General features: G+C 41.3%; 1 protein-coding gene across 1 annotated transcript in view; it reads right to left on the bottom strand.

The window, feature by feature from the left end:
- TCF20 (transcription factor 20) overlaps positions 1–26,315 on the bottom strand; it is an 86,202-nt gene that overhangs the window by 49,128 nt on the left and 10,759 nt on the right. The window lies entirely within an intron of this gene.

The raw sequence follows: 26,315 nt of genomic DNA on the forward strand, positions 1-26,315 counted from the left end.
AGCAATTTCAAAATAAGTCTTCCAGTTATGGCGAGGGAGGGGCGAGAAAAAAAACACTTCCATTTATTTGCTTTCATGTATTATTGTATTGGACTGATCATTGAACTGAGAGTCTCACATAGTGATAAGCAGTCACACCACTGGCCTACCCCTCCCCGACTCTGAGAACAGAAGTCAGCCCCTTATCCCCAAATGCATGGTACTACAGGTTTACTGTACTACAGATACCTGTGACGATGGGTGATCCCGGGAACTCAACTCTTTATCACTGCATGGACTCCTTACTGCTGCAGTCAGCCACACAATCTGAGTGGTTAACCTCTTAACACATAATGATGTGCAAGGCCCCCTGCAACCCCGCATCCTCATTCCCAGGTACAAAGGGCTAGGCAGCATAAGCCAGAGTAGCAGTGACTATTCTTCTAGATCCTTTCTAGAGGTTTGCAAGGAGTTTTAGCACCTCTAACCCTCATTAGAGTTTTTGACTTGCCAATCTAGTATTTACAAAGTTATTACTGAATTGGCCTATGAAAGAGGGAACTGAAATCATCACATAGGGGGACAGCAAAAGATAGAGGAAAATAATGATTCATGAAGCCTAGGACCCAGACTTTTCCCAAAGTCATCTGATTAGGTCAACACCTTGCAACACTTTTGCTAATGTAATTGGCGTGTAATGCAATGCTCCTCTCAAACAATTAATCGAGAGCTGATTTTATGTTGCCTTTTGCCTCAGCCCATCTCAGAGTCAGAGATGAAAAAGGCAAGGCCAAACTGCTCCAAATGACTTTGAAGTAATTCTTTCAAAAAAGAAGTTATGAAACACACATGGGCTAGGGTAAGTTATGACAAAGTTTTCCCACAATGGCTTATGAAACTAGTTTCCTAATTCCCTCTCAGAGGAAGCTGAGAAAGGAGTTGCGGGCAGGAAAGTCAGTGATCCTTTTAAAGGATTCCTTATCTCCAAGCCCTGCAGTGGCTCCCCATCTCATCCCAACTCATAACCTCCCCGACCTTCTCTACCACTCTCTGCTCTAGTCCGGTTGTCTCTTTGCTTCTGGGATGGGCCACCAGCATTTCTACACAGGAACTTTGCTCTTGCCAGTGATGCTCCTCCTCCATAGCCACTTGGCTGGCCCCTTTACTTCCTTCCAGTCTCTGGGCAAATGTCACTTGATCATTAAGGCCTTCCCCTGGCCATCCTATTAAAAAACAGCTAAATCTACACCCTCGCCCTGGCTTTCCCGCTCTCCCTTCCCTGCTTTATCTCCTCCCCAGTATTTATTCCCAACAGGCAAAGATATGCTACTTAGGTACTGTCCTTCCCCCTTGCCCACAAGAAAGTAAACTTCCTTGTGCCTTGCTGTAACCCTAATGTCATTAACAAAGGAAGGAGCACACAGCAAGCACTCTGTAAAGCATGAGATGCACAAGAACTAGGCTGCAGAGAACCAGGCTAGACCTTCCATACTCAGAAGTGGTGGTGTGGTGGTGAGATGAGGGAAGTGCAAGAAGAGAAAACGGACTAGGACTGATCTGAAAGCAAAGCTAGATGATGCCCAAGACTCTGCCTATAAAATTCTCCAGTTCCGGGGCAAAAAACCCAATTTAAGTCCACATGAGAGCTGTGAGGAGACTTCAGAAAGTTAACATGGATCACAGCTGAAGATGGTCAGTAGCGCCAAACTCTGAAAGCTTGATCTACTTCTTCCTGAAATATCTGAAGTCTAAAACAGCTAGACAAGAGTCTACTACTTTGAAATTAAGTTTGATTATATAATTACATGACCCAAAGTCACCTTTAAACATTCAAGCACAAATAATCTCAGAATCTAAACGAAACCGCTTCTCATCCCTTCAAAACACCTCTGCACAGACGGCTACCTTCTGCGTTGCAGTGAATCTGCGGGGCAGTGGGTAACGGCACTGCCTCGGTTACTGTAACGCTTGCTCCGATCCCAGTACTTTACACCCACTAACTCACTGTGTCCTCACAACACCAGTATCCTCATCTTCCAGAGATGGAAACTGGAGCAGAGTCACAAGGCTCTGTGGGGCTGAGGGCCTGCCCCTTCAGGCCGTGCTTTTTACACTACACCACCCAGAGGATCTAAGATGCGGTCAGTGACAGCTGCCACTTGTCCTGTCAGAGGTCAGCCTTGAAAGTGGGTGGCCCCTCCAACAATACTTTGAAGTAGGCGCCTTCTCTGCTTCCCTCTCACAAGGACCACCCGCCAGGACCTGCCCACTAAGCCACTTAGGGTAAGTTGGCAACTACCTCAGTAACAAAGACTGTGGAGAATGATTCTGTCCACACGGGCATTTTCCGTTTGTGATTTGCTTCTACCCTCGCTCTCAGTACCAAGGGCTTTCTCTACACCATAAAAGGCGGCCAATGGTTAAACTGAACAAAGACTAATCCTGGCAGTTTAATGAAAGACTTCCTTAAGAAATTTTGCTTCTGTAAATAAAATCAGGCTTCTGAAAAATCCAAGTGTACAATGTTGCCACTTGCTCCAAGATTTTCCTAAACAGGAGCTGCCAAGAACTAAAGAACCCTTTAACATCAGCACTTTTGGCCTCAGGCTACCTGGTTCCTGAGAGAATCCCATCTCCAGAGAGGCAGACGGATTTAGGTTCAATTCCTTCAGAGGTCTGTCCTCAGCCCTGCTCTGGAGACTTCCTGTCCCAAGTGATGCCCTCCTCCCTGCTGTTACAGTTCTGGTTTATGGACTAGACGGCAAAAAATTCACAGCCAGACGCCTTTGGCAGGGTACTAGTGAGGTTAAATACTCTTAGTACACATGAAGTATCTGCTCACCAGCAAGTGGGAGCAAGTTCTTCTCTTTTAGGAGTCTCAGGTAAAGCAATTAGGAAAACCAAGTATACCAGCTATTGAAAATGCAAACCCAGAGTATTTTAATGTTAGCATTAGTGTACAAAATAAGCTACTAATAGGAATCATTCTAATATTATCCCATCATTCAAAAAAACCAAGGCATCAGTGTAATCAGTTTTAAAGAATTGTGATTAATAATGACAAGTGCCTGAATTTCCTTGTTTGCATAAGTACAGATATAGTAAAGAAAATCTGACACTCCAAAAGAAGTCAGTCAGCCATAAGGAATTTGTATACATACTCCGAAAAAGAGGTTTACCAATGAACATCCCTCTCCAATGCTCCCTTCCCTGGTTTTCTCCCATTTTCCTAGCCTTCTTGGTGGCTTCAGAAGGGCAGTGGAGGCACAACGACAAGGTCCAGAACTTAATACCTTTATATTCTACGGTCCAGACTCCACACACCGACCTCACGACAACCACTTTTTCCCGCCTGCAGCCGCGCTCTCCATCCTATCCCAGGGCCAAGAACCTGCCTCTCATAGAAAGCCAACGTAAGCTTTCTTTGTCCTTATTCCTTCCTTCTTATGTCCAACATCATCCCACTCCCCAATCCACTGCCTTCTCCACAAAGCTCCAAACTGTCTTCAAGACAGTTTCCTTGAGAGATCTTTTCAAGCACCTGCTTCCTCTTTCATTTCAGGTTTAAATTTGTATTTTCTGCTTATTCTCCTTCCTTGCCTTGAAAAAAATGCTTCAACCCACATAATATTAACAACATGTATGCTTCTAGTTATGGCCCTTGATGGATTATTCTGCTTGCCCTCCAACCTTACTCCTCACCCATCTCCACCATACTCTCTACACCCTGGGAGAGGGCGCCACACGGACTGTCAAAGAGGTGCCACTGCCCCTCTGGCTTCTGGCCCAGTTGGCTGGCAGAGGCAGGAGGAGGCTAAGAAGGAAGAATTTACTCTCCTGGCTCCCACCCTGCAGTCACTGAGATGGTCCACCAATGGTCAGGCTCCGGTTGGCAACCTAACCAGCCACCTTCTACAGGCTCTTAAGAATGGCTTCCTCCTCTTGCGTTCCAGGCTCGGGGGTAGTAACAAACTCCTGCTACTGCTAGCCTAGGAGACGCCACTCTCTCCACTCTGTCCCCAAACTCTGCTCACTCTTTGTTAACAGTCCCCGTTCTGCACTGTGGACAACTCAGCAGCACTGTGATTACCCTCTTTCTAAGTTCTCCTCTGCAGATTGGAAGCTGGGCACTACCTTTCCAGAACCCACTTTCCAGCATAGTCTGGATTAGAGTTTGCAGAGAAGCACAAGAGAGATTTGAAAAATGGAAGAAAAAGGGAGGTTAATGCTCCCAGAGGTAGCAGCAGACACAGATTCACGGTGGCTTCCCCAGGACTTCATGAGAAAATCACTCACTGTGGTGAGATGATTGGCAGCAGCTTCCCTGACCTTCCCAATCCCAGTTCTTCCAACAGTTGGGTAAATCCTTAACTCCTCCATCAAAACTCTTCATAGCTGGAACAGAAAGCTTCCCTTTGCCTGAATGAAACAAACGCTCCTTAAATTACCCAGTCTGAGAGTGCCATCTGTTTCCTACCAGGACCCTGACTAATACCATTCTTTTCTCATTCCTAGGATTTCAGAGTAGAATATTGTCACTTGGGATGTGAGAGACCTCTATTTTGTACAATATACCAGAGGGACTAAATCCTCCCACAACAAAATACCTAGAAATGTCAGACAAAATGCATAGCAAAGCTGCAAGAAAGTAAGAAATGCCCAGGGTTCAAAATTGGTTGGGACTCTGACCACCAGTGATGGAGTGGGTGGGTTTGCAGGACTTACTAACCACACTTTAATGGTTTTAATGACCACACAGGGACAGAAGACAAGGCCTCCAGCCCTCTTTTGGTGGTACTGGGGAGACGGAACAGTCACTTTTGCAAGACTCTAGGCAGTATCACTTGTGGCTGGATTAATTTCAATAAAGATGACAAAATATGTTTTTAGGCAGAAACCAACTCATTCTCAATGACAAAAATGTTTTCAACTGACCAAACTCCCCATCTGACCCCAAGGAGAACCACGATCATCTCTTGGATACCCTCAGCAAGAAGTTTCATAATAACCCCAAACTCATCTCTTCCTTAACTTTGTATTTAAGATGTACCCAATCCTGCAACTTCTCCAACTTTCTGTATTTGCCCTTTACCTCTCCAGCCCTGTCACTGCCATTTTCATCTTTCTTGGACTAGAACAACATTTCCAGAAGTTCTCTTTCCCAGAACCAATCACCTGAAACAGCTCTTCTTCACCTGCCATTTTGACAGCATAGCCTCCCACATGGTTTGAAGCTCTCTGGCATCTTCCCAACCCAATTTCTGCTCCTCTCCACCCTCTCATACCTGCTACTAAGAGCTCCTGAAATGTGACCTTTTCCATAAGTCTTCTTAAAGCAGATTATTTGTTGGCTTTTCTCTGTTAATAAAAACAACTTAGTAAAGTGCATTTACCTTTAACCACTATCTAAAGGTATGTGCTGTTGATATAATAATAATTACCATTTATTCTATGTGTCAGGCACTGGGTGATTTTACATGTATTTCAATTTATGGATAAGGAAAAAAAAACCCTGATAAATTATGTAATTTGCCAAAAGTCACTCTTGCAGGGTAAATTGGGGCTGATAGCCTATTAACAAAAAAATTCTTTTGGCTCTAAACCCCACGTTCCCTTCTTTCATTATACCACAAATTGAGTAAGAAGCATTTAAATCTAGGTTTTAAAAAACTCTTAACACTTGCATCAGATCTACAGTAATTGTAGATGTTGCCTACTTCCTGCATGTCTAATACACTGTATCAGGCACTTTAGGTAAATATTAATGTATTTAATCCTCACATGCCCTCATAAGTATTAGTGCTCCTTTTTGTAAAGTAAGGCTCAGAAGTTAAACAAGGAAAACATTCATAGTAAACAGACAGGTGGGATATGGAATGCCCAAACCAGAACCCAGTCTGTACTGGCGGAAGCCTTCCATGAATTAGTAAGCAAGACTTTCACAGGCTGGGAAGCATTTTAGAAGAGAAGCTTGAAATCTTCTAGAATTGACTGCCTACACTTGGATATGTCTATGTTACCTGCTTTATGTATGTGCAAATGTGGAATCTTCCTAAGTAGATCAGGCAAAAAGATTTGCTCAAGGACTTGATTTGGTATTTTAAATTCTATATCCTGTTTGTGAATGAGCAGAGCCTAGGTTTTGCTCAGTGACTGACAGGTGTCTCAGTATAATTAGGCCTTTAGAATAAGGTGATGTACTGATGTTGCTGGATTGCTCCCTGGCTTGGGAGCCCAGAAAGCAGTTTAAGGAACCAACTCAGTCAAAATTTGCAAATCAGTCACCTAGAGGAAAAAAACCCAGTAGAATGCTATAGATCTAAAAAGTTCACTCTGAGGGTCAAAATCTGTATTATATATTAGCCACATAAGCAGAAAATATCCATCTTTAACTACAATCAAACACATGCTGGCAAAAAGTGGAGGCACAGATATATAGCTATAAAATTTTCCAAAAAAAAATTTAAGAGATGATATGACATCTGGTGAGTTTGGGATAAAGTTGGTACAAATAATAATAAAAGCAGCGTTAAGTTATTACAACTCTTTGGAAAAGCAATTTGGTAATAAAAATACCAATATCTTTTGACCCAGTAACTCTATTTACTAGATTATCCTAGGGAAATCTCAAAACCACACAAAACCCAAGGTACCAACATACTGGTTCCAGTGATAGTTGTAAGAAAAGACAGACAAGAACCTAATTTGTTATCATTTGAAAATGAGTAAGCACATTATGGTATATTCATAGCACATATTCACTGAAAACAACTGTGAAGACTCTAGCATCATAGGAAGTGCTTATTTTATATAATAAGATAAAGAAAAGTTACCATACTTGTGCTATGGTTACATCTATCTGGAAATCATTCAGTCCAGGGTAAAAGAGAACAGTACAGAAAAATGAAAACCTTTCAACTATTCAGGGTGTTGGGATCGTGGATGTACTTGTCTTCCTTTTCACTTCTACTGACATTTATACTTGTGTAGAAAACAATCACTTTACAATTTCATTAAACTTATTTTTAAAATATACCTCTCACACTGTCTCAAAAACATCTTTGCTCTACTGACAGCAAAACATTTCCCTGACCAAGGCGGGGAAAGGAAGGCAGAGGAGACCCCACAAGTCCAGAGGCAGGTGGGAGGGACAGTCACCTGCCAGACCCCTCCAAGAAACCTGGCACCACCACACGTGCACTGTGGTGCCCAAGTGAGTGTGCACACAGAAAACACCAGCTCTGAGCTATTTTTCAGGATTAGGCCTAAAAATAGCAGAATTCTACCCCACAGTAGAGTCCTATTTTTAGATACAATCTCAAACAGCTAAGAGACTGAAGCATCCTATCACTGCATGCTCTTGTAACTACACGGAAATGCCATAAATCTGCTCCTGCACAGGCTGAAGGGGCCTCGACCCCATTCCCACTGGATGGCTACCTGTCTCATAGTCACAAGATCAATTTAGATGATCACATCTGTGGGCAGAATGGCCAACAGTTCTTGGAAAAGGGGCAGGAGAATGGTGTAGGGCCAGAGGTATCTCTGGGGCTAGCTGGGGCTCCCTGTGGGTTTTTTCCAACTGTTAAGCCTGAAAGCTTTTGAGCTATTAGTTTTGGGGTTTTTTTCACCGAAAGGTTGTATGGGTACATAATTTCTGAATCTTTACAGACAAAAAGGATCACAGAAAGCAAGCAGTGTTGCCACTTACAGGCAAAACTGTGTTTCATTTTATAATGGCAACAAAATTAAAGAGACCAGGGAACTAATCCAAAGTAGAAGTGGGCAAAAGCTATCTGATGAAATAAACTTTACTAAAGGATCCCAAAGAGCTCAAAAACAAAACAAACCAGGCAGAGAAACACATAATGTATCTAGATGAAAAGACCCGTATCATAAAGAGGTCAAGTCACCACAGATAAGTTTATAAAATAATGTTCCAGTCAAAATCTCAATAAGGTCTTAATTTATTTTTAAATAATTTCAAATGTACATAAAAGCACAAGAATAATAGTGCTAACACCCCCTTCAACAAGACTCCCCAACTGACAATGTTTTATATCATTAGCTCTATTACCTATATATGCATTACTTGTACAGCCACCCTCCCAATCCAGGGGCTCTGCACCCACAGATTCAACCAACAGCAGATCAAATATATTCGGGGGGAACAAGTTACAAAAAGCAAAGCCTGAATTTGCCATGTGTACAGCAACTATTTATACAGTACTTATGTTGCACTTAAAATTATTTACACAGCATTTACATTATACTAGGTACTGTAAGTAATCTGGAGATGATGTATGGGATGATGTGCATATATAACACCATTTTATATAAAAAACCTGAGCACTCAAGGATTTTAGTGTCCGAGGGGGTCCTGGAACCACTACCCTGCAGATACCAAGGGATGACTATATATACGTTATATAAATACCCATTGGCTTTTTCCTGACCTCTTTGAAAGCAGGCTGAAGACATGAAGCCCCATTATCCCTAAATAGTCCAGTGAATATTTCCAAAAACAAGAAGATTCTTCTACATAACCAGCATACAACCCTCCGTATCAGGAAATCAACATTCACACTATACCAGGAATCCAATCCACAGACTCCATGCAAATTCTGTAAACTGTCCCATAATGTCTCTTTTTCCTTTCTGGTTCAGGATTCCATCCAGGAACACAATCTGTCACGTCTCACCAGTGTCTTGTCAACAGTTCCCCAGTGTTATTCTGATTTTTGTGTACTTAACAGAGCACAGCCCTTTCATTCTGTAGGATGGTCCTCAACCTGCATGTCCAGACTCAGGTCCAACTTTTGTGGCAGCAATACCAGAGATATGATGTTCTGCTCTTCCCAATGCACCATGTCAGAGATGGATGGCAAGCCGTCCCTCCACTGGGGACGTTAACCACATTCACTTGGTCAAGCCCAGCTCCTCCAGGTTTCTCCACTGTAAGTTACAACTTTACCCTTTGTAACCACTAAGCATGATGCGGAGCAAATTCCGAGATTATGCCAATATCCCCGTTTGAATCAACCACCTCCATGATGGCTGCCACATGGTGAACCTCTATCTTAGCAGGCAGAGCTTTCCCTCCTCACCCACTTATCCATTAATGTATTTGATTCTCAAATTGTTGCACACTTGATCAGCGGAAACCTCTTCAAACTGGCTCCCGTACCTTTCGGACATGTTCCATTCCTTGAGCATTCCCTTACTTCCTGGCGCAAGATGTTTCAGGTTCATCTTGTACTTTCCCTGCTGCTGCCCCTGGAACCAGCCATTTCTCCAAGGACACCTAACTCATTTTAGAGGAGGATCATATTTAGAAATAAAGATCTGGGTGCTAGGATTGTTCACTGCCACTGGAATGTCATTGCTTCTAGCTAGAAAATACTATGCACATACATGAACACCCACACCTATAACGACTTCTAAACCTACAGCTATATATATGTTAAAGAACCACGAGTCCATCCTGATACCTCCAATTCCAAACCAACACCCTCAGGGCTCTTTCCAACTTTCCATCTTTCCATGTTTGTAATCTCCTCCTCAGACAGTTGAGAAACCTGCTTCCCGTTATCCTCAATATGTACTTACATACTTGCTTAATCAATATATTTATTTTGCTCAATATAAACTAATCTCCCAAGTTCTGCAGCCTCATCCTTCATATCTCCTCACCCTCACCTCCTCAACCATAGACTCTCCACTCTCTATGGGAGGCTTTGATAAATGAATTCTAAAATTCAATTAAAGAAAATGTGTGAAGAACTTTTCATAGTTTCCCAATGCAAGAAAACTTAGGAAACTATGAAAAGTCAGAAGATATTTGTCATACTATGTATCATAACTTTCCCTAAATTATAATTAAAATAAATTAAAGGGTATTGAGATAACATGCTACCTTTCTGGTATTTTTCCAAGAGAAAAACTGTGTTAGACCTCATCTCGTGATATCCATAATAATAAGCTAAACATCTCTCTCTCTCTCTCTCTCTCTCTCACACACAGAGGCACAGTAGTTTTGGAAGAAAACACTGATAATCCTAGGAAACCAAGGTGACACTCAGTTTTGAGTTCACAAATGCCATTCCTTACTAAACGGAACTCGAGCTTCTTGGAGAAATGGCTGCTTTTCCAAGGGGCAGGCAAAGTACAAGGTGTAAGCCTGTAAACTGTGTCAGAAAACCTGGTACTTTCAGCCAAATGCAGCTGGCTTCAGTCAAACCAGCCTAAAGGGGTACTTGCTGATTGTACAGGACCAAGCTTTTACTTCTTTTACTATATTAGATGAATCAACAATGGAAGAACTCCAAATTAGCTCTCTAGCACTGTATGCATGAACACAGATAAATTTTAGAAACAATATACAAGAAAAAGGCATGGTGTATGGGAACACGGATCTAAGTGGAGAGAGGGAGGCACTTAGGAGGATCCAACAGTGATGTCCGTTAAATCTGGATGATGAGTACATAGGTGTCATTAGTCTCTGTGCTTTCCTGTATGTTTGACATATTTTACAAATAAACAAAATTCTGGTTCCCTACTTAACCAGTCTGAAAAAGTACCAGAGTTCATAGTACGGAATTCAAGATTCTTCAGCTTCCGACACCAACAGAATTTTCAGCTCCACCTCTCATGATCTCACTTCAATCCCACTCCAGTGACACCGAACTTCTCCCCACTCCCCAAATGTGCTTCAGACCTCCAAGTCTTTGCCCAAGCTATTGCATGTCTGGAACGTTAGCTCCCTGCCCACTTGCACCATCTGATCACCTCAGACTCCTCTGAGAAGACCCTCAAATGGCCCTTCTTTGGGAGCCTCCTTCCTGTGAGTCAAGCACATGTTTTTCTCCCCACAGCTCCTGGCAGCAGGAAGCAGCAGAAAGAGCACGTGTGGATTCTGAACCCAGACACAGATTCTTGAGTTGAGCTGTGCAGCTTACTGCTAGTGAGATCTTGAGCAAATTACTCACTTCTTTTTCTCAACTGTAGAACAGAAATGCCCTGCAGTTTACCCTTGATAAGGTGAATGACACAGTGCATGACTCCGCCAAGACTTCTCCTGACACTGGAGGAAAGCCCCGTTTTCTCTTTTATTACTGATAAATTTCAAAATAATAAGTAAGTTCGGAAAATGGCTGGAAAGGATATATAACAAAACATTAACTAGGGGAGGGATGACTTTTTCACTTGTCTTTTTTTTTTAAGTAAGACTATAGTCATGTGTTACTTACATAAAAGATTTTAAGACAAATTTGGTTATAAGACAAATAAGGTTACAGAAAGCCCCTAGCAGAACAGTCTGGCAAACAATAGCTAACAATCGCTCAGTACTGACGCTATGAGGGAGAGGAGGGGCAGGAGAGGACCAGAGTGAGGACTCAGGCTGAACACCTAAAAAGCAAAAAGGAGGAGTAAGGAAGACCCTTCCCTTCAAGGGGCCCATGTCTATGCGGAAACATTTATACATGTATATATTCATCATTTAACACACATTTGAGCAAATATTACATTCCAGCACTTATTCTAGGTTCTGTGGATACAGCTATAATGAAGACTCACAAAGTCCCAACTTTCCATGAAAACAGCAGATAGAGATAATTACAAATAGATAAATACCAGGAACTAGGAAATGCTCAGGAGAAGTAAGGAAGGCTACAGGGACAGAGAAACGGGTGTAGGGAAAGGTTGGGATTTAAACAGGGTGGTTTAAACAGGAAGGCGAGCTTCCTTGAGGAGGTGACATGTGGCTGGAAGGAGATGAGGGAATAGGCTGTGCAAAGACCTGTGGAAAGGTGAGCACAAAGGCTAGAGGCAGGAAAGAGCTTGGTGAGAGGATTAACAAAGTGGCCGACATGGCAAAAGCCAAAAGCAGGGAGAGCAGAGGGAGGCACAGCCAGAGAAAGGGGCCCCTGAGCCCCAGGCCTCCCTATCTCGGGGTCCGCAGACCAGCGGCACTGCCATCTGGGTTCCTGGTGGAGGTGCAGTCTCAGGCCTTGTGGACCTACAGTTAACAGCTTACCAGTGAGTCGCATGCACACGACAGTCTGAGAAGTACAGATGAAGCGCCTGTTAAGCCACATAAGAATGCTGGATTTTATTAGAAGGCTTTGGAGGGTTTGAGCTAGAGAGCAACATTCTCTAGTTTCAATTCTCAAATGGCCACTCTGGCTGTTCTGTGGAAAACAGTCTCTGGGAGGGGTCGGGGCAGAAGCAGGGAGTTAAGAAGCTATTTTGGTCATCTGGGTAAGGGATTATGGATGCAGAGATGAATGTGGTGTTGATGGAGGTGGTGATATGTGGTCAAAGAAAGGACACATTTTGAAGTCAGAGCCAACGGAAATTGCTAATGGATCAGAAGAGGATGTGAGGGACACAACAACGATGACAGACAACAGCAGCCATGTGCTCTTTGTCCTTTGCAGGTAAAATCCATTCAGTCTTCACAACAGTCCCAGGAGAAATGTACAGCTGAAAACCCCACCTTTCTCAAATGAAGCCAATGAGGCAGAGCAAGGTTCAGTAACTACCCAAGGTCTCAAAGCTCATCAGGTGGCAGCGCCAGGACCAGAACATGGGCTTGGGAGCCTGTATCCCAGAATTGTCCCTTACTGAGCAACTGTGAACACGGCATCATTCATGGAGAGCAATGAGGCAGAGAGGGGGACAGGCTGAAGGGAATCAAGAGGCTTTGCTGGACATGTTAACTTTGAGATTCCTAGTGGATGTCCAAGTGGAGATGTCAGGTAGACAGCTGGCACGTCGGGATCTCAGGGGAAAGGTGGGGATGGAGATATAAACGGGAAAGTCATCAGCACAGAGATAGTATTTAGAGTCAAAGGAGTGAATGAGATCACTGAGAGCAGTTCTTCAAACTGCAGGTTGTGAAATCAACTTACTGGGTCATGAACAGCACTTTAAAAAAGAACAGAATGGGAAATAACAGAGTCCATGGCTCAGAGTAAGGTGAAATTATGAGAACTTTCTTGTGAAACTTTTGTTTCAGGCACAAGTGTCTATGTGCACAAGTGAACGTAGTGTGCGTACACCAGGCTGGCAAGTGCTTTGGTCAAAAAAGGTTTAAAGCCACTAGTCTAGGGATTGTGTGCAGGATTGATCCCTGAATCACTCTGACATTCAGAAACTGGGAAAGAGGAAAAGAAGTTAGAAAAGGAGAGTTAAGGGAAGGAACAGCTAGTGAGGAAGGAGGAAAGGCAGGTGGGGTCCCGGAGCTGAGAGAGTGTGACATGCTAGACACCAGGTGTGCTGGGAGGGTCAAAAAGAGTCATCCCCGACAGGTGGACAGAAATGATTATGGGATGGGAGGCACGCACACAGTGCTGGGGTAAGTCCTGGTAGCTGAAGGCAGAATGAAAAAGGGAGGGGAGAGAGATGAGATTAGGATTTGTAGACTCTTTTGAGTTTGAGGAAACAGCAGGCTATCTAGTCTATAATTTCCATAAACAGTAAATATTCAATTGTTCAATTTTTTTTTTTTAACCATATACTATGTGCTGGGCTCTTTACCAGGCTCGAGAACACAGGGATGACCAAGACTATTCTGCCCTTTTGAAAAGGCTTACACTCTGGAAAAGGAGACAACTGCAATACAGAAAGATCAGGGTCACAGGCCAGGTGGTAACAGGTCTGCCGAGAGCACCGGCAATTCTCCTTTCCAACCACACTCCTCACTGCTGGAGCCCGAGTACACCACTCCATCCAGACCGTGTAGCAATCAATGCTTGTACCTCTTGACTGGTGCTTTGCTGCTGTCCAAAATGTTTCCCAAATCTGAGTCATTCTTCAAGACCTGACTCACATCTGGCCTCCTCACTGAAGCCTTCAGGAAACACTCAGTGATCTTGCCTTCCCTAAAGAGATACAGCATTTCTTGTCCATCTACCTCTATCAGGTGCCTGGCCCCTGCCTTGTCCTCACTTCCCTGCTTCATGCGAGCACCTCATTTCCCCAACTAGGCAGTACACAGTTGAAAGCATGTAACAAATGTGTCTGATGCCTGCATGGCATCCTAAATCCAAGCAAATATTCCCTTCCCCCCCACCACAACCAAACTACAACCGAACTCATGTTTCAGCATTATTACTGAAACAGATCTGATCAAGTCACTCCCTGACCTCTAAAACTTTCCTTGGCTCCTAATCATTTAAACAACACAGATAGCTCAGTCCTGTCTTCTAGGAATGCCACACAGCCCTCCCTTTCCCTGCCTCCCAGACACCCTAAAGCTGAAACAATGGCAATCAAAACAAATACAAAAAATCAGAGATGCACAGAGATGAAATTAAAAAGGAGACATTCATCAAACTGCTGACAACAGCTGTCTTTGGGGACAGTCACCTTTTAGGAACTGGTTTAATGAACACGTTAACTTTAAAACAAATAAAATTTAAAATGAAAAGAAATTTAATGATTGCAACTATTTTTACTGAGTGCTCACACTATGTGTCAGGCAACACATTACAGTCTCATTTAATCTTAACAAGTCTAGGATGTCGTTATTAGCCATTCTGCAGATGGAGGGACTGAGGCTCAGAAAGTTTAAGTAACTCTAACAAGGTTACACAGCTACTCAGTGAAAAAATGCTGGGATTTAAACCCAGGTCTAAAAAAATTGAAAATGAATATATTTTTGTGTGTGCATCACTGGGACATTGGGCTGTACACCAGAAATCGATACATTGTAATTGATGATATTTCAATTAAAAAAATAATAATAAACCCAGGTCTAATAAAAATGTGCCCTTAACCTCTCCTGTCCTTAGTCCCGTTCTGTGTATTTCCCAGCACGCACTCCTGAAGGTATCTCTGCAGCCTTTCCTTTCCATTGTTCTAGCTGGTTCTTCGGCCTGAATAATGTTAGCTTTGCCTCACCTTTAAAGCCTAGTACAAATTCTGTTTTTCCCTTAACTCCTCCTCCTAGAGCACTTACCATGGTCAGCACATAACCTGAGTTATTAACCCCTCTATTTCCCCAACAGCTGGGACTTTGGCTCTCCTACTGCCATGCCTGTAGCAAGCATTCAAATGCTGGCTGAATTAAGTTGACAATATAAATTCTCCTTCTGACAAAAGCAAAGGTAAGAGATGGAAACCAAAAGTTTTCATCTGTGAGTAAGTTAATCCCCAAAACGAGTTTCTATGATCCCTCCCCCTCATTCTCTGCTTTCAGCCTCACCTCTCACTGGACCATACGGAGAGGCAGGTTGATCTGCACCTCTTCCACGAAGGAGCTGAACATAATGGATCACCACTTCTGATGAGTAAAGCCACTCAACTTACTATTTAAAAATGTAAATATTGGGGGGAGGGTATAGCTTAGTAGTAGAGTGCATGCCTAGCATGCACAAGGTCCTGGGTTCAATCCCCAGTACCTCCATCAAAAATAAGTAAATAAACCTAATTCCGCCCCCACTCCAATGTAAATATTGTAAGCTGAAAGGTTTTTTTAAAAAGCATCTTAAAGAGTTTCGAAAATTAGCTACCTTTTCCCAAAGGCTCTGAACTTCAAAAGAAAGTACTTTTTAAGTTGAGCACAAAGAAATGTAAAAATATTGAAAGTTACTTTACATAGACATAAGCATGGAGACACCTGAGTCGATGAATCAGACATGTTTAAAATGCAAAAAGCTCTTTTAACACCATCTGATCACACCTGAATTTATGAGCTGAAGTTGAGTTCAAACAAATAACACATTGTAAAACAAAAGCACTGCCCCAGCAATCTTAGAAAGGAAATACAGGATGGGACAAGCAGATTTTAACGTGTCTTTGGCCTTCTTGGGCAAAGCGATGAGAAATGCAGTCAACCAAAGCACTAAGGCTTGATTTTATTGGAGATTCCAACACCATAGGTCAACCTGTCAAATGAAGCAAAAGGCATAACTGAGCTCTATGGGTGTAGTCCACTCCAGATAAAAGCCAATGGACCTTTTTACAGTTTATGGGGTCCTCTCCATATGGCTGGGGATACAGGCATGGGAGGAATACAGTCTGGGTGATTAATTCCTATGAAAGAGGTCAGGAGTCAGGAGCTCATCAGGTGAGCAGAGTGGACACACTCTACAACTTGCAACACTGCCTCAAACTCACAACTTCAAAATACTGGGAAACAATGCGTCAGTTCTTGTTAAATGCATCTATAAATTGAGCCGTTAAGTTAAGCATCCTTCTAGACATTACTGAGCTTCCCAGTTAAAAACACAGAAACAAAAAATGAAACAAAAAACCCACAAAGATTTCTATAATTAGACCAAAGGATTGTTTCAAATACATTACAAACTTCAAAACTCCAACTCCAAACTAAATAAGGAGAAAGAGTCACCTCTAAGTCTCTAAGAAGAGCGTCAAGAATTAGCAAATTTGGGATTGGAAGATTTTAAAGAAATAAAAAGGCAGATCATTTCAGTAGTGTAAGATCTTCGTGAATGGCTTTAGCTCTAGACCGTATTTTAAGTGGTTCTCATTTCAGAAAGGAAAAAAAGGTGAGGGGAGGGACAAGCCATAACCATAACAAGGAGGGTGCCAAGTAGACAAACAATAGGCATGAGAGACAGAAGAAACTACTCCTGACTACTGTTTGCTGTCTTTCCCAAGAGATTTGGAAAGCAATAACCATAAAACCCTTCTCGACTGGGGTCCAGATCACCACAACCATCTCTCCCCTTATGGGGCAGCGAGAGCATCAAGTGTTGCTTCCTTACCTAGAGTCAAACCAAATGTCTTGAAGAAAGAGACCAAGAAAAACATGCTTAAAAAAGCTTCTGGAAATAGAATTTTATTTCAGCAAGCAAAATAAGTGAAAATACAACTTTATTTTTGCAAGGTGCAATTGCTTTCCCTATTAAACCTATTTTCAAATGGATTCTCCTGGGTGATGCATTGGAAAAAATACTATATTTGGAACCAGGAAACCTATATTTAAATACTAGTTTTGCCACTTGTTCTGTGACTTGGGCAAGTTTCTTAAACTGGAAGTCCCACTTTCCTCATTTTCAACAATGGAGTTAACTACCTTGCTGCCTCACAGGACTGTTCCACAATAAATCTATCAACTTTTAAGTACCATATAAACTAAAGTGATTGTTATCAATATTACTGTCATCTCTCACTTTCTCAGGTAAAAGTCTGAACCAATGACAAAATAGGCAAAACACAAGTAACAAGGAAAAAAAACTCGGAGAGTTAGCTATCACTCGCTCAAACAAAATACAACAAAACAAACCCTAAAAGACAAAATGATCAATTACAATGACTGATAGAAAACCACTCTGCGACATTTAATTTCTGTCATTCTCTAATTAAGAAAGCTCCCATATCCTGCGATCTATATAGTCCATTCATTAAAATCACAGCAGGGTTAAATCCTCATCAATCCTCGTAATTCACAATCAAAATGCCAAACGAGCACATTCTTACTCTATAGGCAAGAGCCACAAGCCACAAGCCCAATTCCCACCCTCCTCACTGAGGGACAGCGGCTTGACTGCTGGAGACCCAACTGGAGACAGTTGATCTGTGACGTGCAGGGGAGCGTCTCTTCCTTCCTTGACCATTGGCATGGAATTAGCAAACACCAACTTCAGTCATTCTGAAATTAGCTTAGAAATGAGAAGGCATCACCACCTGAAATTCCAAATTTTGAAAATAAAGCCAAAACAATATAATCATCTTCTGAAAAATTAGCTATTTCCAAATTTTCTAGATGGTTTTTAATAATTAAAATTTATCTAATGATTACTGTGAGTCAGGCAATATTCTAAAAGCTTTAGTTATCAAGTAATTTAATCACTGCAAACACAGGTGAGTACTATTCATATTTTCATTTTTTTAGACAAGAAAACAGAGGCACAGAATAGTTATTTGCTACACTCCTAGTAAGTGGCAGAGCTGGGGTTCAAAAACTGGGAAACTGGCTTTGGAGACCACCTCTAGAAACTGATTCTTAAAGAATCCTGCCATCAACGTCGCATGGCTTTCCTGACCAGTTGTGCCAATTTGTACTCAGTGTCGCAAGGAGATGTAACCAAGACTACGGTGTAGTGTCTCACCTTACGGTCACTTGTTTCAAGGCGAATGTTAAAATACACAAGTCCATGAAAATAAGGTCTCATTTTCTGCATTCCATAATGATGAATTAAATAATTTAGGAAAAACTGGATAAAATGTATATACACATCGTTTTAAAAGTAGCAAAAAGCTAACAGTATAGTGAGGAATTATCAAGTTAATATCCGGGAAATAATGGAAACCCAAAAAACTGAGACCTAGGGGCAACTGCTGATCTGCCAGAGGTGGCCAAGGGTCCCCACCGGCATGTCTGCCCCTCAGGGTCCTGCACAGGGAGATATTCCATAAGCCCACAACCACCATCAAACCAGGGGACTGAGGCCCTAAAGGGCTGCATCCTAGGAGTAATACTGAACTAGAAGTAAATCAGCCTTCCTATGGGCTCAGCTTCAAATCACCTGGATAGTCAGAAAATCTCAAATTCTCAACTTGGATTAAAGTAATCCTGGTTTGCTAGTGCACACCACACATACCTGGAAAAAGCAAATGGAAATCCTCCTTGGAGAAAGACATCCAAGGCCTCTAATTATTTCTATAAATAATGTTTCAAATACTACATTCAGCACACAAACATATGAATAGACAAAACACCATGAGTAAGAACTATCATAGACAGTCAAAGACCCAAAGGGACTCTGGATAATTGAACTGAGAGAAGGAGATTATAAAACAACTATATTTACTGTTTTAGGAAATAAAAGCCAAGCTTGGAAAAATTTAGGAGGGAACAAGAATCCATAAAAAGCAACAGAGCAAGTTTGAAAGGTCCCAAACTTTTCAGTTTTTACTGTATATTTCAATTACAATAAACACATCCATTGAGTTCTTGATTTCAATTAAACACAGATTAGTCAGAGAGAACTGGTTACATGGAAGACAGGTCAAAAGAAACTATCCAGAAAAATAGAGAAGGATAAACAACACAGGAGAACGTGGTCAAAAGGAAACAGTGAGAAGGTCTATCACATCCATGTAACTGGAGTCTCAGAATGAGAAACGAATGGGGACAAAGAGCAGTGAGGAGAGCTGCTGGGAATCCTCCAAAACAGATGGGAGAAATCAAGCCGCAGCCTCAAGAGGCTGGGGAATACAAAAGCCGTGATCCTTATTGTTCTAGAATGTCTTCTAAAAATGACATGACCCGTTCTGTAAGTTTAGTGCCACAGCTGATTAAGCACCCACTGCGGTCCTACTAGGGATCAGGCAAAGAGAGTATAAAGACACAACACTCCCATCCATGTGAAAAGCTCTAAGTCAAGCACTTAGAAGAGACATAAAATCAATAATCTCATACTCTCTCTACCTATACAGCAGCAAAAAGAAGGAAAAGAAAGGAAGAAAAAGAAAAAGGCAAGGGCAAAAATGCTAGAGAAAAGTATTTTAAAGGAAAATGGGTTAAACTTAAAAGTAATAAACTAAAAGGCACTTTCAAAAGTAACAGTAAAGATACTCCAATGTTGACCAAGGTCCAGGCCTAGACGCTAGACATTTCCATTCCTTTCACTGTACTCATTAACTCACCTCACAATCTAAACTCAAAGTCCTTGGCATGAGAAACTCAAGGAAGAATCTTTTCTTCGCACCCCACTCCAAACTTACCTAATGAAAAAAATTTTAATGATAACTTTCAAGACAATTCTTGCTTAGCTCTATTCATGGTGACATAAATAATTTTAATGAGCATCTTTTCCTCTATTATTTGGGCAAATGTGGAGAAGCTGGCTCCTGAAATTAGGCAAAGGAAGGAGAGTTCCACCAGGAGCTGGCTTAGCAAACCAGCAGCCACTGGGGAACAGAGACCACCTACAGCAGATGGAAACAAGTAGGAGAGGAACTGGCTGAAAGGTAAACATTAATGCATAAACCCTGCTCCCAAGTCAGAAGCAGGTGATCACACCAAACAATGGTTGATGAAATAAAACAAACCCTTTCTGAAGCATAGTGCTACTGAAGTTTCAGGATAGGCTATCCATCACTTGGGAGTGCTCCTGTGATTCTGTGTTTGGAATATGACCTTCCGACTAAAACACAGACATGATTCAATACATAACTGTAAATGTCTCTGTCTTAGGAAAAAGTGGCTTACAATATTTCATCCATGCTGGGACTGCTCAAAGCTTGGTTTCTCCAGGTCTCATGGGTCTTGTGAGCTGTACAGGCTTCAAAGACATCAGGAAAAAATACACAGATATCAAACAAATTTCAGAATCATTCAAAATTTCTATTTCTGGGATTCCAGTACTGTTCAAACCAGTATACTAGCTTATTCATATCTAAACTAATGTCTAAACTAACTTGTTCAAATGATACTAGCAAAAAAGAACCCCAAATTCCAACATAAATCACACATCTGATCCCTGCTAAGTCTAGTATCTAGAGTATAGAACTCATACAACTCAACCGTAAAGAGACAACAACCCAATTAAAAAACAAGCAAAGTATGTGAGTACACATTTCTCCAAAGATACACAAATGGCAAATAAGCACATGAAAAGATGTTCAACATTAGGGAAATGCAAATCAAAACCACAAATTGGGGGGAGGGGGCAGGGAGGGTACAGCTCAGTGGCAGAGTGGTAGAGTGCATGCTTAGCATGCATGAAGTCCGGGGTTCAATCCCCAGTACCTCCATTTATAAACAAACAAACAAACCTAATTTCTCCCCCACCAAACAACAACAAAAAAACAATAAGATACTACCTTGCACCCACTTGGATGGCCATAATCAAAAAAGAGAAAATTACAAGTGTTGGATAGGATGTAGAGAAATTGGAACTCTCATACAATGCTGGTGGGAATGTGAAATGGGGCAGCCACTTCTGGAAAACAGTCCAGCAGTTCCTCAAAAGATTATATAGAGTTACTATATGACCCAGCAATTCTACTCCATGTATATACCCAAAAGAATTGAAAACAGAGATACAAAACAGATACTTGTATGCCACTATTCCTTGCAGCGCTATCAAAATGCCAAAAGATGGGAACAACCCAAGTGTCCATCAACAAATCAATGGATAAACAAAATGTGGCATACACATACAATGGAGTATTATTCAGACACAAAAAGGGATGAAGTACTGATACATGCTACAATGTGGATGAACCTCACGAACATGCTAAGCAAAAAAGCCAGGCACAGAAGGTCACATATTGTATAATTTCATGCATATGAAATAACCAAAATAGGTAAATCCATAGACAGAAAGCAGTCTGGTAGTCACTATGGGCTGGGGGCGAGGGGGGAAAGGGAACCAACTGCTTAAGGGATATGGAGTTTCTTTTGGAGGTGATGAAAGGGGGTTTTGGAACTAGACAGAAGTTATAGGTGTATAATGTTGGGAATGTACTAAATACCACTGAATTGTCGAATTGTTCACTTAAAAATGGTTAATTTTGGTTAAAGGGTATAAACTTTTAGTTGTAAGGTAAGTTCTGGAGATTTAATGTAAAGCAAGGTTAGTACAGTTAATAACAATGTATTATATTAAAAATGGTTAATTTTATATTGTGAGTCGTTCACATCAATTTAAAAAAGGAAATGAAACCAGACCCAAAGGAGGCACCTTAATCTTAAAGAACCTAGGACACCAAGAGAGAGGAATCTCATTATGTGATCTCCTCACCTGTTATCTCCCTCAATCCTGGCTCATTCCCATGACTTCCAATCTCCAGGCCTGCAAACACATGAAGTACTGAAAAACAAGCTGCTATATGGGTTTCAAACACTAAATTCACCATTGTTTCTTTTAATACCGACCTACTTCTCCCTTAAGATCTGAGCTCAAATGCTGAAGGCTAGCCTTTCACAATCTCTGTCCTAAAATATATGGGATACCTTCAGCAATGCTCACTTAAGGGGGACAGGACAATGGATGTCTTGACCCTACAACTGCCTCCTGCTGCATGATGCCAACCTTCCTGCCCACTTGTTCAGGACTTTAATCTTGCTAAGATCACTGACTCTTAACTGCTGTCCCTTTTCTAGAATCAAATGTTTTCTAGCACTTTTCCTTCTCTATGGCCTAATTTTCATAATGTATAATCGTTGATCTACCTGTTTGTTTCCCTCACTACACCACTGCACACCATGAGGACAAGTACCACGACTCATCCCAGGACCCTGAAGGACAACTGCTGCCCCTCACCTGGTCATTTCCCCACCTGGCTTCCTGCCCTCTATTCCCGCGTCCTGGACCCTACACTTCATTCTTTACCTACCTCCATCCTGGCTTCTCTTTCAAAAGAGAATGTTTTGTTCCCCACCAAAACAATACTTCAATAAAGACAAATCTTCCTTGTGCCCAACATAAATACCCTACGTATCTACAGGTTCTACATCTGCGGACTCAACCAACCGCAGGCTGAAAATATTTAGGGGGAAAATGATTCCAGAAAGTTCCAAAGAGCAAAACTTGAATTTGCCATATTCTGGCAACTATTACATAGCATTTACACTGTATTAGGTGTTATAAGTAATCCTGAGATGATTTAAACTATATAGGGTGATGTGCATAGGTTATATGCAAAAATTATGCCATTTTATGTAAGGGTCCTGAGCATCCATGAATTTTGGTATCCAAGGTGGGGTGGGTGGGTGGTGTCTCCTACAACCAATCCCCTGCAGATACCAGAGGACAATTATACCATTAATTCTGTCCTTTGTCTACTTTTGTTCTTCTCTACTTCAAAAACTATTCAGTCTGCTCACATATTCAATGCACTGCAGAAAATATAAGGAGTGTTGACACCACAATCCTTGCCCTCAAAGAGGACTGGGAAAGGAAGGCAAGAACTCTGTTAGAAAGGTATAATAAAAAAGTAAGGATTAAAATGTGCGTAAGAAGATTACGAAACGCCATGAGAGAAAACCCCAGTTAAGGGAATGTTAGGTTTCATTTGAGAAAGGCCTTTTAAGACAGCAATCCCAATAGATGATGGAGAACGGGAAAAGAGGGTACAGACACGTGCACGGAAATGGGGACGCAGAAGCTGCCAGAGAATATCTGTCAGGAAACTGAACGATGGGGCTGGAAAGGCAGGAAATGGTCCTACTGTGGAACCCTGAATAACGAGGCAAGGCGTCCACATCTACTTCAGAGCACAATTGAGAGCACTATGACAAGGGAGGTATTTTAGATCTTCTGGCAGTAGTTAGGAAGAGACTGGACCGGGGCCCCGGGAGAAGGAGATGCTATTCAAGAGTCTCTGACAGCAGTTCAGGCCACGCTTGTCCAATCAAGACAAGAGACCTCTTCAAGGGTGGGGAAGAGAGAACCCGTGTGCATGTGGGGGCTTCTGAGCTCAGGTGGGTGGGGAAGGAAGCAGAAATGCAGTATGCATTTTTACGAGGTACAGATTTCATATTAAAAGGGAGAAAAAGGTTTTGGAGCCACACATAGCTAAGTTCCAGCTATGTTTTTGCCAGAATTAAAATAATGAATAAGTACTGTGTACTGTGCCTGGCACTTGGTAAAGGATGTATAAATGTTAGTCATTAGATCAGTAGTATACATACAAAGAAAAAACTTTGTGTGCTGCTGTATCTAAAAACTAGATAATAATTTAGCATCAACTGTCTGAAACATATACTTAAGAAGTCTTTGGGAGATGAACTACCTGCAAGCAGAAACCTGGGAATATTTTCTAAAATAGTATTAAGAACCACCTTCATCTACACATAAAAATACAGTTCTATTATTCAGTGCTAAAAAGAAATGAGCTATCAAGCCATGAAAAGACATGGAAGAAACTTAAATGCATATTACTAAGTGGAAAAAGCCAATCTGAAACAGCTACATACTCTATGATTCCAATTATATCATATTCTGAAAGTCAAAACTATGGAGACAGGAAAAAGATCAGGGGTTGGGGGGAGGGAGAGATGAGTAAGTGGAGCACAGAGGACTGTTAGGGCAACAAAACTACTCTGTATGATACTGTAATGATAAATACGTGTCTCATAAATTTCACCAAAACCACAGAATACACAACACTAAGAATACACTGTAAACTATGGACTTTCGGTAACAATGATGTGTCAGTTTAGGTTCATCAACTGTAACAAATGTATTACTTTGGTAGGAGACGTTGATAGCGGGGAGGCTGTGCATGTGAGGGGGCAGAGGGTAAATGGGAAATCTCTGTACCTTCCTCTCAGTTTTGCTGCGAATCTAAAACTGCTCTAAAAAAATAAAGCCTTTTTAAAAAAAATACAAAATATGCACTAAATTGTAAACAACAGTTGTCTCTAGAGAGTAAGATTACATTCCTATATGCTGTCTGAATTTTATACCATCAGCACACACTAATTTTACAATAAAAGGATACATTTCAAGGAAATAAAAAGTTCTACCTAAAACTTGTTTCAAGTAAAACACTATGCTAACATTCTTGACATTTTTTCCTTAACATATATAATTATTTCCGTGTTTAAGTATTTCAACAAAAGTAACTACTTTCATATGACCATTTTAACTGTAGAACAAAAAAACTGTTATAGTGGCATTTTTTTGAATTTTTAATTTAGTAGCGTCAAATCTTATTTCTAAAGGAAAATAAAATATTACAAAGTATGTATCTTAATAAAGTGGTAATAAGCTGAATCAGGTCAACAGGAGAAACAATATATTGGCTTATGGAACCAAGCCTTTATTCATTTATAGAAAGACAATTTCCCATTTTCCTATTCCTAAATGATCGAATTTAGAATGAACTAAAGCAGAGAGAAAACACTAGCCTCTCCTCCTTAGGAACTCATATCACCTACTTGCTGATGCCCTGGCCCAAATTCAAGGCCCATTATCAAGCTATTCCTGCCTTACTCTTGGCCCACACTTTCTTCTGACCGTCCCTTTCCTGTAACCTCCAGGCTCCCTGGGAGCCTGCAGTTAGCTATGTAATCCGCCACAGCCTTCCAAGCCTTCGATCTTGAAGGACCTTTCCTTGTTATGCTCTCTCCTATCCATCCTTCCAGGTCCTGCCCACATGCCCCCTCCTCTCAGCCTTCTCTGATATCCTCCCAGTTCTTAATCAGGGGTAAAGTCTCTTCCCTAGTTCTCTCCCAGGACTCTGGCCACACCACTATTATACTCTTGTAGATCCTATACAGATATGAATGTTAATTTTCCATGTTTGACTCCCACAGCCGCTGAACTGCAGGGAAAGGGAAGTTGTTCTACTTGCTTTTGCATTTCTTGTGCTTTGCATGGTATATAGACTTAGCATCTTGGCCGAATTGAAATATAAATTCTCTTTTTCTTGTATTTTCTCTGGTGTTTCACCCCTACAGGCTTCTTCATTTGGCCTGTGTCTCTTTAGGGATAGCCAATTTCCAGCCAATGTAGCAAAATTTCAGTTTTTCTTAAAAAGAGGCATTTAACAAGTGACAGGCTGCAATGTCCTTCACTCCAACTCAAATTTCTCTTATTCAGTATGTTAGAACTTGAATCTGCTTCCACAAAGACTTAACTAAAAGGAGACGAAAATTCTACTCCTGTTATGTTTAAACTCACATATCCACTAGGTAAAAACAAAACAAAACAAAACAGTAGCACTAAATTCAAATGCAATGTGTACTTTTTATTTATGTCTGTTCACTAATGTACAGGTACCTATAAATCTGTTTAGGTTCATTTACACTGTGTATGTTGAGGTTGTAGATGCCACTTGGCTAGAATCTTGAGGGCATGTTCGCCATGCCTCTGCCATCAAGTAGGAATTACTGCACACAAATGAGTGTATGCTACTGTCTAAAACTCTCCAGGAGAAATTCCCAGAGTTCCCCACAGGGCAGAATTCTTTGGTTTGTCCACCTAAGCCACTGACACTCCCTCTGACTTCATCTGCTATTGCTTTTCTCGTCAGAGTTGAGGAACAGTAAGCCATCACTCTTCAACATGCCCTAAGATCCTCATTAATTCATTGCTTAGAATATTTTATCAGGCTAAATTTACTCACTTCTTTGGCTAATATTTTTGCTGAATTTTCCCCCCATTCTTCAACTATTTTAGTTACTCTTAGAGACACTTTCCAAGTTTTCTACAATGAATCCAAATTTACTATTACTTTAATACCTACTATGTAAAGGAGACATAAAGAAATAAAAGATTAACTAGGCATGTTACCACCTAAGAATACAATCTTGTGGTGAAATAGACACATTTCATATTAACTGTAACAATATGACATACATCACTGTAATATATGGATAAAGACAGAGGAGAAAGATAGGGCAT

This window comes from Camelus ferus, chromosome 12, assembly GCF_009834535.1.
Source record: "Camelus ferus isolate YT-003-E chromosome 12, BCGSAC_Cfer_1.0, whole genome shotgun sequence".
Classification (NCBI taxonomy): Eukaryota; Metazoa; Chordata; class Mammalia; order Artiodactyla; family Camelidae; genus Camelus; species Camelus ferus.